Source organism: Sminthopsis crassicaudata, chromosome 3 (genome assembly GCF_048593235.1).
Source record: "Sminthopsis crassicaudata isolate SCR6 chromosome 3, ASM4859323v1, whole genome shotgun sequence".
NCBI classification, from domain to species: domain Eukaryota; kingdom Metazoa; phylum Chordata; class Mammalia; order Dasyuromorphia; family Dasyuridae; genus Sminthopsis; species Sminthopsis crassicaudata.
In genome coordinates, this window is record NC_133619.1 from 351,776,268 (window position 1) to 351,787,961 (window position 11,694).

The window sequence follows — 11,694 nt, forward strand, 5'->3', positions numbered from 1 at the left end:
TTGTAGATTTAACCATGTTAGCCTCCTAATCCATAAACCTACTAAACAAACTTTAGTAGCTTTTTATTGCCTCCATGATCAAATAAAATCCTTTGTTTAGCATTCTAAGCCCCGTATAATGTAGCTCTTTCTACCTTTCTAGTCTTCTTATACCTTACTGCCTTCCACAAACTCTTTGACCCCATGACACAAATCTTCTGGACTTTCTAAGAACACAAAAATTTATATATCTCAGCTTCTTGCATTTTCATATGTTATCTTCTATGTCTGGACAATTAAATTTTTGAGTCTGGGCAAGTAAATTCTTTGAATTCCATGAAATACCAAGTAAAATCCCAACTTTTAATTCTAATGCCTTACCCATTTCTAATTATTTTCTATTTATCCTAGATACAGCTTTTCTGTGCACATTCATTTGCCTGTTGTCTTACCCTTTAGACTGTGACCTTCTTGAGAGAAGAGATTGCCTTTGACTCTTGTTGAATCCCCAGGGCTTAGAATAGTTCCTGGCAAATAGTAAGTGCTTAGTAAATGTTTATTAACTGTGTCACTAGGAGAAAAGGCTGAACCAGGTCAAAATCAGAGCAGTTTGAAGCTCCCATACTAATCAGTAATGAGTTATTGCTACACTTCCAATTTGGACAAAATAGAGAGATCTAAAAAACAAACAACAATAAGAACATCATCAAAAAAATCATCAAGAAAAAGAACATAGAATTAAAATTATGTAAAGAATCTGTAAAATCATAGCTATCTAGTTCTACTTTTGAAATAATATATAAATTATGATTACCTACTGTATGCCATGAGGCAAAGCAATCATAAAACATGGGATCTAGAAGAAGGAACTTTAAAAATTGTCTATTCCTATCTCCTTGCTTTTTTTATACATTAGCAGACTGAAGTCCAAAAAATTGCAGTACTTTCACAAGTTGGAGGCTGATCTTATACCAGAATCCAGTTTTCTGGACAGCCAGTTCAATGTATTCTCTGCTCTAGTTTGTTTTCATACACTCATCTCCTATTCCAGTCCTAAATTGACTTGTTTGTATCTCATATTATCAGATTCCTCTTCTCTGTTTTCTAAAATGATTCTTACTATTTGGCTATGATAAAGTTTTAGTTGCTGAAAATTGTCTTCATACATACTTGTGCTATGGGAGCATGTGTTGCAGACTAGCTAGACCTAGCACTAGGATTTGGCTTTTGATAAAACAATAATCATTTGGCCATTTCTCTTAGACCAAAGACTAGAGTTTTGAATGACAAATGACGAAATATTTCTGTCTTGTAGAAGTGATCAAATCCTCTGAAAAGGCAGAATACTCGAAACTGATGACAATTAAAATGCTTACCTGTACCTGTAGGCCAAGCTTTCAGCCTCCTCTGGCTGATTCCAAATCCACCAAAACTGGCTCCAAATCCACCATTAGCTAACAATAGAGACTCTCTAGTCAGACCAGTCCTTACAGAAATTGATAATAGGCTCATCAATAACTCTTCGATTAGACATATAAGAAACCAACTTTGATTCCCTCATGTCAATCTCTGTTTTGAAAGGCCTTTGAAGACCCATAATGATCCAAATCAGGATGCTTCTGTTGATGGTTGATTTCCTTGAAGAATTCATACTCCAGAAGATCCTGGATACTTGACAAATACATGGAATCAAAAGTTCTCCAGCTGTCAAAAGAAGCTTAAATGTTGCACTTAGGATGTCAATAGACACAGAACCATACTTGCCTAGAGAAAACCTAGGTACACAGCCCATATCTGCCACTTACTAGCTGTGAGACATTGGAGAAGTCACTTAACTTCTCTGAGCTTCTGTTTCCTCATCTGTAAAAAGGTGGCAGTAGACTAAAATGGCTTTCTTTACTATAGTCACACTAATTTTTGTATCATCTCCTAACAATGCAGATTCTTGCTTACTTCTTCACCTTTGATTATGCTGGTCACAACACCTAGCCTTGTCCTTTCTGATTAAGTAAATACTATCCATCCTTCAAAGCTCAGCTCAATTTCTACCTTTTTCAGTGAACCTTTCCATGATTTATTAATCTTCTTTTCTAAACTCCTGCAACATTTATTATTTATATCATTAGTCTCAAACTAAAATTGGATGTTTACATTTATATAACTGGTTTAATTGTACATCTGCTATCTGAAGGCCTCCTTATGTCTTTTTTTGCAAAAGTTTGTCAGTCAGATTACATAGTGATTTGAACAAAGAGACAGAAGACTATATATATTATACAATGCATTGAACAATGTAACATTCATTCATATATTATCTTGTGGCTTTAATTATCCCATCTGTACATATTTTACAAGCCCAACTTAACAATAATCTCCAGGGAGGCAAAACTGTTGCTTCTACTACGTCACTTATATTCTCCACAATACCTGTCATAGGATTTCACAGCCAGGCATGAATGTATATTGTTTGATAGGAAGCCATTTTTTCCATTATGCAAGCATTGAAAATTCTTTATAAATCATAATCATATTTTTAAAACTCTGATCAAATCAATGACCAATCACAGCTCCAGAGGACACATGATGGAGGATGCTGCCCATTTCCCAATAAATAGCTATGGAGTTATAAGACAGACTGAGGTTATTGGTGATGATAGTAATTATGATCAGGGCAGAAATGTATGCATTCTTGTTCCAGGGATTTGTTTCAACTCGATTTCTCAGCTGGAGGATGGGAAGGAAAAGAAAGGAAAAAATTAGGATCTGAAAACAAATAAAATTGAATGGGTTCTAGAACTCCTGCCTAGACTCAGGAAGACTTGAGGTCAAATCTATTTCAGCCACTTAATAGCTGTGGAATCCTGAGCAAATCATTGAATCCTGTCTGCCTCATTTTTCTCATCTGTAAAATAACCTGGAGAAGGAAATAGCAAACCACTTTAGTATCTTTGCCATGAAAATCCAAAATGGGAGCATGAAGTCAGATACAACTGAAACATTTGGACAAAAAAAAAAAACTTAAGGAAAAAAATCTTTTATAATGAAAGGTGCTGTATTATGTAATTTATGTATTTATTACTTACTATTAATGTATCACTATAGTTTTGAAAACAAGTTTAATACCCCATTAGATCTGTTATCTTCTTCTATGTAACTATTCCCTCCAACAATACAGATCAAGATCTATCCATGCTTCCCCCCCCCAAAAAAAAAAAAAAAAAAAAGTCTCACCATGTCTTCCTCTAAACTCAGCACAAAAGGCTTTAACCACCATTTTGGCGGTGCTCTCACAATATTCCATAAAGACCAATGGAACATATAAGCTGGGCAGCAGTGATCCCTTGCTATTATGTATCCAATGCATTTTTTTCTATAACATGTTTCTTTAGCATACTTCACACCATTATTCCTGAACCTCCATATTGTCTTTTGAAGGATGCCAATTCCATTTCCTCCAACGATGTAGTAATTCCATGACTCATAAGCATAAAGCATGAACAAAAGCAGCCATCCTAAATTTGTTCCCACTTTCCCAATTTATATAACATTCCCTTCATTTTTTGTGTCCCACTCTGTATGATTTCACAACCTAGGGTCCAAAGATTTCTTATTCTGAATTTCAGAAGCAATGTTTTTCATTCAAAGTAAAAACCTTAATGGGCTTTTGTTTATATTTATATGACATTTTAGATCTGCTTATAGTTAAAATTCCTTGCTTGATTGTTTCATGTCCAATGAGATGTTCATCTCAACTAATTTTCTGAAGATTTCAGTTTGCATTACTTATAGTCTCAAAATATATTCTCCATCTGTCACTGCTTTCTTACCTATGAGACATTGCAAATGTGGAATGTATCAGAGGTACAGTTCTCAGAAACAATGGACCGGTAAGGAAAATAGAAAATAATTAGGAGGTAAAGTAGAGGAAATGTTGTAAAGAAGAAATCCACTGAAAGCAAAAAGCACTGACCAGAAACCTTCTGATATTTAACTGAACAAGGAGTAGCTCTAGGATATCTCTTCAATTCCTCTTTCTGGGTGATCTTTCAGGATTCATGTAATCTTTCTTGGCTACTCATGCAGCACAGAAAGATTAAGAATATTTCAGTTCTGTTTCCACATGACTCTATCTGGCATTGACAATAATAATTAGATAGCCTAAGACAGGAATAAAACTGGAAAGGTTGTAGCTGCCACTCTTCACTACTACTGAGAGGCAGAGATTAAGGAAATCAAACCCTGGATTCTTGTCTCAGCTCCCCTCTTAGTACCATTATTATAACACAGACCCATTTAGTACCTAGGATCCCACTAGAAATGTAAAAGAGATTTTGTTTTTAAAAATGGATAAGGATTGTTGTAGAACATAGAACATTGAAAGGAAATCCATTAATTTTTGTGAAAATATGAAACTGAAAATGCCCCCACCCAGAACCAGCTTTGCTTATATATGAGGAAGGTCAAGTGATGTTCATAGGAGGTAATGGGGGGAACATCACCAAAAAAGTCTCTCCTAACCTTTTTAATTGCCTTAAATCCCAACATCACAACTTAATTCCTTTGATGTAATGCATTATTGTCCTATAAGATTGCATGGAGATATCTGAGGTAAAGAGAAAATAGTAAACCTCCATCATACGTTGCTATCTTAGCATGAATTAAGTTATCAGTGTTCTTTTCTTCATGGCAGAAGTCTTAGAATGTGTTTTGAAAGTAAGAAGGGTTTTGTGGACATCTGGCCAAGAGTCTTTGAGGAACTTATTGATTGAATATGAATGTAAAAGAAATGGCTAGAAAGGGAAGTTGGGTAAAGATCAAAGTCTGAATACTTCAGTGACTGGCCAAATACTCTGCTGAACTCAATCCTAATCATCTACACAAATTAGAGCCACAGAATTTTAGAATTCATGCTCATAAGTCACTTAGTCCAAATCATACCAACACCAAAATTACTTTTTAAATAAAATTCTATGAGAATTTCACTCAGAAAAAAAAAAGGGAAAGAAAATTCTGACTGGCATCACAGAAAGTCAAATTTAGAGGAGGAGGCAGCTAGGTGGCAAAGTGGATAGAGCATCAGCTCTGAATTCAGGAGGACCTGAGTTCAAATCTGACCTCAGACACTTAACACTTCTTAGCTGTGTGACCCTGGGCAAGTCACTTAACCCCAGCCTCAGGGAAAAAAAGTCAAGAGAATTTCAACAGGTGAGGATATGGCTCTCATTTAAAGAGTGCTTATGATAAGAAACTAGTAAGTCCTTAAGTCAGCCCATTTCATTTTTGGATAGTTTTCTTATATTTTTCCTTATGTTGAGTGTGCATCCTGTAATCCCCACACATCATTCCAAGTTTTAACTTCTGGGGTCAAGTAGAAGATGACTAAGCTCATTGTTTAATATCGATGCATTAAATATTTCAAATTACCAAATTCTTCTTGTGCTTCACTTAAGGCTGAACCATAAGTTTCTCCTAACTTCTATTAAATCATTTAAATAATCCTTTAATAGTATGGTTTCTAGTTCCTTTATTATTCTTCTAGATATTATAAAATTTGGCATCTGAGAATATATTGGTCAGCTTAAACTATGTTTTCAAGGCTACTATTGAAATCTTTACCAAATGTATTGTTCTTTACTTCCTTTTCTCAATTTCGTCTTTGTTGACTTCTCTGTTGAATTCAACATCAGATTGATCCCCCTTTCTTATCCACCATGAGTTTCCATGACATCTTGTCTCTTAATCTGTCATATCTTCTCTTAAACATATATGAGTGACCTTTGCTGGATCATTATGATCCTTAAATCTGAGTATACCCCAAAGTCTGCTCTTATTTCCTCTCAGTTATTCCCTTAGTGATAGCATTAACTTCTGTATGGGTTCATTTAGAATATATATGTAGATTATTCAAAGACTTATATATACAGCTCTAGTTTGTCCCCAGGGTTTTAGTCCCACATTGCCAACAGTATTTTATATATTTCAAACAAGATGTCTTATAGATATCTCAAAATCAATGTGTACAAAACTCAGAATTCATTATCTTTGCCCCAATCCACAATTTTCAAACTTTCATTTTTTATATCTAGGGTATTCCTATTTTTTCAATCAATAAAGTTTGGTATCACCCTTGACTCTTCACTGCCATTCATTCCTTATATCTTACTGATTGTCAAAATTTGTTATTCCTATCCATACAATCTCTCTCAAATTCACCCCCTTTTCCACATTAACAAAAACACAAATATTGTCACTATTATCGTTCAAATACTCATCACCTCACTCCTAGACCATCATAATAAATTATTAATTGGTATTTCTGTCTCACATTTCTATCCATTCTAATCATTCTCCATACAAGCATAAAAATGATTATCATAAAGTGTGCAGCTGTAACTATGTTGTTCCCCTATGCAAGAAACTCCAGTGGTTTGTTATTATATCTAATATAAATGTATACTCTATATGGTATTTTTAAAAAAATCTCTAAAACCTAAAAAAAATAGTAGTTTGTTATTACATCTAGTATAAATATATACTCCATTTGGTATTTAAAAAGAAACAGTCTTGTCCTCTCCTGTTTTTTGTGTTTTATTATGTATTTCTCATCTCAGTGAACTCTACAACCCAATCATATTTGTCTTCTTAGAATTCCTCACATGGAATATGCCATCTCCCATTTCCAATTCAGTTCCTTTGCATACTCCTATTTCTTAAAATGTTCTCCTTTCTTACCTCTGTCTCTGAGAATACTTAGTGTTATTTTTTTCCTAAATCTCAGCTAAAATCACCTTCAGCATAAGACCTTTTCTGGTCACCTTAGACAGCAATGTTTCCCCTCTCCACAAACTTATCTTGTGTCCCCAATATATGTGTATTGCATATTAGCTACTAGTTAGCATATTATACATGTTTTATTCCTCATTAAAATGCATTTTCCTTGAAGTGAAAAGGATTTCTCTTTTGCCATTTCCCCATCTCCTAGAATACTTTCTGACAAAAAGTAGGAACTTCATATTTGATTGAATAATCCTATATTCTTTTGATGTGCTTAGCTAGAAATAAAATTAATACTTTTAACAACAAAGGTGACAATTTTGGAAAAATCCTGGGAATACTTGTATAAGTTCAAGAAAAAATGAAATACAGAGAACAATTTCTGTTATGACAACAATATTCTAAATGAATAACTTTGAAACACTTTCTAACTCTAATTAATGCAAGGACCAATTATAATTTCAGAGGACCCATGATGAAGCCTATTACCTATTTACATCCTCATGGAAAGGAAATGGACTTCAGGAGCAGAATAAGACGTGCACCTTTGATTATGTCCAATATGGACATTTCCTGATCTTGATAGTAATATTTTTTGCAAGGATTTTCTTTTTCTTTTTCCAGTGGAATTCCAGTTATTCATTTTTAATTCATAGGTTATGAACCCAGCTAGTGCTATTAAAATACTAGATTGTTGTTCATCATTATTATATATAAACAGATGTATTTACATATATATCAATCTCTTTCTCTATATATATATGTATATACATATATACATTATAGATACACATGTATATATATATATATATATATATATATGTATATATGATAATCTGTTAAAATTAATGCAGCAACATATACTGTGATATAAGTCAAACCTTGATGGAATGTGTCATTTTGCCATTTCACAGAAGTTGATTCCCACAAGGGCATTTTTAACCTACTAGAAGGCTGACCTGAATACATCTCTAAGGGAATACTAGCTGCCTTACTGCTTTGAAAGGAATGTGATTTACATCCCCAAAGGCCACATCCAGAAAGCGCCACTCAACTGGACAACTGCCCTGAATCCAAAGGTCATCAAGGGAATTAAGTAAAGTCAAATTTATTTTTGTTTCCAGTTGAATTTCATAGGCAAACGATTGTATTACACTTAACCTCTGAGTGTCAAATTGGTTAAGGCCACCTCCATTTAATACATTATGCATTTGTGAGTACCTTCAGGTCAAGAAATATAGACTCATGTCCCACTGATTTAAAGCAGCAGTGGCTGTGTTAAACTGCTATGTTTCCTTCACCAGAAATCTCACGTAAAAAATGTTTTTTTCTTTATCAGACTATACACACAGGGCTGGCAAGCAAAGATATCCTCAGCTGAGAAAAATCTGTAATAACCATAAGCAAAGGAGAAAAGAAAGAAAAGCTCCTTGAATTCTATCTCATCCTCTTTCCCAGTCCCCTCCCAACTGTGACATTCTCATATTCTGTATTTCTTTGGGGCTTTCTAATTTTCTTCTGTTACTTTCCTTTTTAAAAAATTCTCCTTTCTTTTCTTCTCTATTTTTTTTAAATTGAAAAACAAATTACCAACTAATGGCAGAAACAATCCCCAAGAGCTCAGGAGATACAGAATTCAAATTAAAATATGAAAAAAGCATATTTATAAAGTTCCTTTCTTTTTGCTGAACCCCTAAACACTCTGAGAAGCTTTATCAACTAAGTGTTGGTTGTTTTCTAACTAGAATTATAAATGTAGCCATTACTGAAGGCATTTATTTCTTCAGCAAAGGGCTCACTCCAACTTGGTCCAACCCCTATTTCAAATAGCCCATTGAAAGAGCTCTCCATGTTGGGTACAGCCTTGGATTTGAATATGGGGAGATCTGTTCCACCTCTGAGACTAGTTATGTGCCCCTGAAAATGTTTTCTAATTTCTGAGTGCACTTAACAACATCCAAGATTAATGTAACAAGTTCTAGTGGCTATTTCCAGCCAGAATACACTATGCTATGAAATTACAGAGCCAAATTCCTTCTCCTATCAAATCATAGATCCTGACCAATTAATTCCATAAAATCAAAGATCTTTTTTTTTCTTTAATAAAGCTTTTTATTTTTCAAAATATATGTGTGGACAATTTTTCAACATTAGCCCTTGCAAAACTTTGTGTTCCAATTCCTCCCTTCCCTCATGCTCTCCCATACATGGGAAGTAGTCCAATATATATTAAATGTGGTAGAAATATATGTTAAATCCAACATATTAATACATATTTATATAATTATCATGCCACACACAAGAAAAATCAGATCAAATCAGTAAAAAAAAAAGAGAGAAGCAAAATAAGCTTGATTTTTTTAAATTCAAGCAAACAACAAAAAAGAGTGAAAATGCTATGTTGTGAACCACACTTGGTTACTGGGTCATCATCTTCATCACTGAATAATTGGAACTGGTTTGAATCATCTCATTGTTGAAGAGGGCCACATCTAACAGAATTGATCATCATATAGTATTGTTGTTGCCAGGTACAATGATCTCCTGGTTTTACTCATTTCACTTAGCATCAGTGCATGTAAATCTCTCCAAGTCTCTCTGAAATCATCCTGCTGGTCATTTCTTACAAAGCAATAATATTCCATAATATTCATATAACACAATTATTCAGTCATTCTCCAATTGATGGGAATCCACTCAGTTTCCAGTTTCTGGCCACCACAAAGAGGGTTGCCACATTCTTGCACATATAGGTCCCTTACTCTTCTTTAGTATTTCCTTGGGATATAAGCCCAGTAGAAATACTGCTGGATCAAAGGGTTTGATAACTTTTTGAGCATAGTTCCAAATTGCTCTCCAGAATGGCTGGATGTGTTCACAACTCCACCAACAATATATCAGTGTCCCCATTTTCCCACATCTCCTCCAACGTTCATCATTATCTTTTCCTGTCATCTTAGCCAATCTGACAGGTGTGTAGTAGTATCTTAGAATTGTCTTAAATTTCATTTCTCGGATCAATAGTGGAAATCAAAGCTCTTAATTGCAATTCCAGTTTGAAAAAAAATGTGTCAGTTATACGAGAATGTTGTCAAATGTGTAGGTCAAGAGTTCTACTTAATTTAGACCTAATACTTTCATGGAGATGATCTGTAAAATTTATACTTCTTCTGAGATCTATACCATTTCTCTTTTTGTTCTAGTTTTGTTCAATAGATAATGTAAACTTCTGTTCTTCTCCGACGTCCCCAAAGAGGCTTAAACGACTTGCCCAGGGTCACACAACTTATATATTAAGTGTCTGAGGCTAAATTTGAACTTAGAAAGATGAATCTTTCCAACTCCAGACCCTGTGCTATAACCTACTGCACAACTTAACTATATTTCTCTTATTACCCTCAGCTTACAAGAATTTAAGAAATGACTCTGTATTATTATTGTTTGTGCCTCAGTCTTTTCATCCTCATCAGTTTAACAATTTTTCTGATCCAGTTTTGTTAAGAAACAATTAGCCAAAATACAGCTCTTAAATGATATTTCACCATATATATAAAGATATAATACCCAAAAAGCTGATATTTTTGCATTAACTCCATCACAGACTGCTGGATCTCTTCCTTAACTTGTACAACTTCCAAGTGAAGAATGGATTTAGCTCATTTTTTTCTTTGTATTTGTGTGTGTGTATGTTTGTATGTGTGTATTTTTAAAAACAGCTTTTTATTTTCAAGACACATGTAAGGATAGTTTTCAACATTCGCCCTTGTCTATGTTCCAAATTTTCTCCCTTTCTTCTTCCCATCCTCTCCCCTAGACAGCAAATAATTCAATATAGGTCAAACAGGTTCAATTTTTCTACACACATTTCCCCATTTATCATGCTGCACAAAAAATCAAATCAAAAAGGAAAAATGGTAAAGAAAAAAGAGTAAGCAAACAACAAAAAAGTGAAAATAACTATATTATGATCAATATTCAATCCCCATAGTCCTATTTCTGGATGCAGATAGCTCTCTCCATCACAAATATAAATTGGCCCAAATCACCTCATTATTGAAAAGAACCATTTTCACCAATGTTGATCATCACATGATTTTGTTGTTGCTGTGTACAATGTTCCCTTGCTTCTACTCACTTCACTTAGCATCAGTTCATGTGAGTCTTTCTAGGCCTCTCTGAAATCATCTATAATATTTTATAACCATATTCCAACTATAATATGCAACAGCATTTATATACCATAAATTATTCCACCATTCTCCACTTGATATGCATCCACTCAGTTTCCAATTCATTGCCACTATATAAAATTTGCACATGTGGAACTTTTTACTTTTTTATGATCTCTTTGGGATACAGACTCAGTAGGATCTTACTGGATCAAAAGGTATTCATGTTTTTCATGAAGAAAGAACTATCAGAAAATCCAGGCATTATGACGTGATATTTGCAAGATTCTGTGCTGGCTAAAATACCTCTAACCAGAGTTGCATATGACTCTTTTATGTTTGTTTGTTTTTTGTTTTTTGTTTTTTTAACTACAACTGTCATTCTGTCAAATTTTATACTACATGTTTATTTGTTACTTTGAACTTAAGGATCTGACCTCTGTTCAAATACAAATACTTATGGGAACAATCATATTCTAAGTGCTTATTAGTTGTATATAGCAGAATGTGAGCAAAAAATAGGAAAGAAGGATTTTGAGTAGAAAGATAGAATGTGGGCCCAACGTCAAGGAGTAAGGTAGAGTAATAGGTTCTATAAGTATAATGAAAAGGGACATTGAACACAAAATTTAGACAATCTAAAAACCAATTACTCAGCAATTTAGCTGATAACCTATATTACTCTTCATACACAATTGACTGTGGCCCCTATAACCTTAAGAACAATCAATGTACCATTATTTCATGACCCACTAACTTTTGAAATGAGACT